The following is a 2,018-nucleotide window of genomic DNA, read 5'->3' on the forward strand; positions in this document are numbered from 1 at the left end:
TACTTTTGAATCTTATACATTTTCAAACATTAGAAAGAATGAAAGGCATTTAGCTGGTTTTCCATTAAAGGAACAGAATTAATTATGGCAATGAATAGATATGGGAATAATCTAGTGTTAGAATGATACTTCTCATCTCGCTAAAATAAAAGCTGATTAATGGGGGTCATTCACCCCTTTCTTGACAGTCTCATAGCAAACTATTCCTTGATAAAAGCTCATTTTCTATTCTGTAACTGACTATAGCTTCTTGTTTAGTAATTGTCAAAAGGTCTGTATCTTCATCATCATTATAAATGAGCCACAGTGACTAGCTCTTTAGTCTGCCCAAAGCAAGCACTCAGTAAATGCTGATTTGTTGATTGACTCACACAGTGCCTGATGAATATTTTTCATGCTCCTATTGCGGGTAAGTTTATTTCTTTCATGTATCAAGTTGACCACAGTGTTTCATTAGCTTCAGCGACTTTATTACATCCACCTTTCTTTCTTCCTCCCTCCATCCATGGCCCAGGATCAGGGATGAGTCATCTCTCAATTGGACTCTTACATATCATCCCTATTGTCCTCCCTGATGCTGTGTCTAATACTAAAGTCTGAGCATGTCACTTTCCTTTAAACTCTCCAGTGCCCTCCCCTTCCTAATATGAAAAGCCCTTCAGGAACATTCTAACATCTGCCCACCTGTCTAACTTTACTTCCCATTACATCTATGATTTTATTATAAATTGCAGTGTCACCAAGCAGTGTCCAAACATGCCACCTCTTTCAGACTCTGTCTTTATATAAGGTGTTTCCTTGGCCTGGAATGTGCACCATGGCCCTGAGCAACTCCCTGTCATCCACCTCAGTTCCAAACAGCCTTCTGGGAGATCTTCCCTCACTTCTCTCTGAAAACTCACTTCTTCTGGCACATACCTCCTATAGAATACTCTTTGCATTGTAATAAAATTTTTTCTTGAAAAATTTAGCGTGTCCCCAGTGGCCAGGCTCATTCTGTGCCTTCTCCTTCCCTTTACTCCTAACTCTCCCTGTGCTCTGCTCTGCCATGCCCTCCCCTGAAGAGATACCTGCCATCTCCCCCAGCAAGCGGCACCGTATGGCTCTGCTTTATCTGGCTGTTGGAGCATGCCACTGCCCTGACCAAGGGGTCTGCACAGGCTGCAGGCTATAACCTATAGAGTGCCTATGATTACACAGTACCATCTACAGAGAAAATACTCATAAAAACTGACATCCAGATAGTTCTTCCTTCTGGGTGCTATGGAAGAGTAGCTCCATGTTCTGGCTTGGCTGCAAAACACTTCATAGATGCAGGAGCTGGTGTCGTAGATGAAGATTATAGAAGACATATTGGCATTGAACTCTTTAATGTTGGCAAAGTTTGAAGTCAAAAATGGTGACCAATTGCACAGCTCATTTGTGAATGAACTTTTCATCCAGAAATAGAAGTTCAAGTGTTAGATAACACTGAAAGGGGTTCAGGAGGTTTTGGTTCTACTGAAAAGAATTAAAATTTATGCTAAGAATAGAAAATAAAAAATTTTTGGAAGTATTTCTCACTCCTAAACTGTAAATTCTAGGAATTCTTACTTACATGCCTAGTAATTGTTACTAAAAGGTTGAGGGAGCTGTACACAGAGAAGGGACTCAAGTCATTTTTATTCAATGAAAGAAAGAACAGGCGTTGACTCGTCCATTTTTAAAAAACTTCATTTATCCAACATCCATTCAAATATGCATCCACTATTGGGTGCTTCCTAAAACTAGGTAGACCATTGTAATGGAAGCCTCTGGGAGGTTTAGCAAAAATGAGGCTGTTGTGGAAAAATCCCAAAAGCTCCAAAAATCAAACCAGTGAAAAACCAAGCAGCAACTCAGAAAAAAATCACAGTCCCAGATGCGCTAGTGCTCTGAAGATCTGGGCAGGGGCTCAGTTGAAACATCTCCTTATAGGAAAAATTTTATTTAACCCGATTGGTCAGTTTGAACATAAACTGTTACATACAGCAAGAGTT

At 40.1% G+C, this 2,018-nt stretch overlaps 1 pseudogene; it reads left to right on the top strand.

Annotated features, from left to right (window-relative positions):
* Nucleotides 1-1,048: 1,048 nt before the first annotated feature.
* LOC107507107 lies at nt 1,049-1,514 on the top strand (annotated as a pseudogene).
* Nucleotides 1,515-2,018: the final 504 nt, after the last annotated feature.

Source organism: Rousettus aegyptiacus, unplaced genomic scaffold (genome assembly GCF_014176215.1).
Source record: "Rousettus aegyptiacus isolate mRouAeg1 unplaced genomic scaffold, mRouAeg1.p scaffold_m13_p_12, whole genome shotgun sequence".
NCBI lineage: Eukaryota > Metazoa > Chordata > Mammalia > Chiroptera > Pteropodidae > Rousettus > Rousettus aegyptiacus.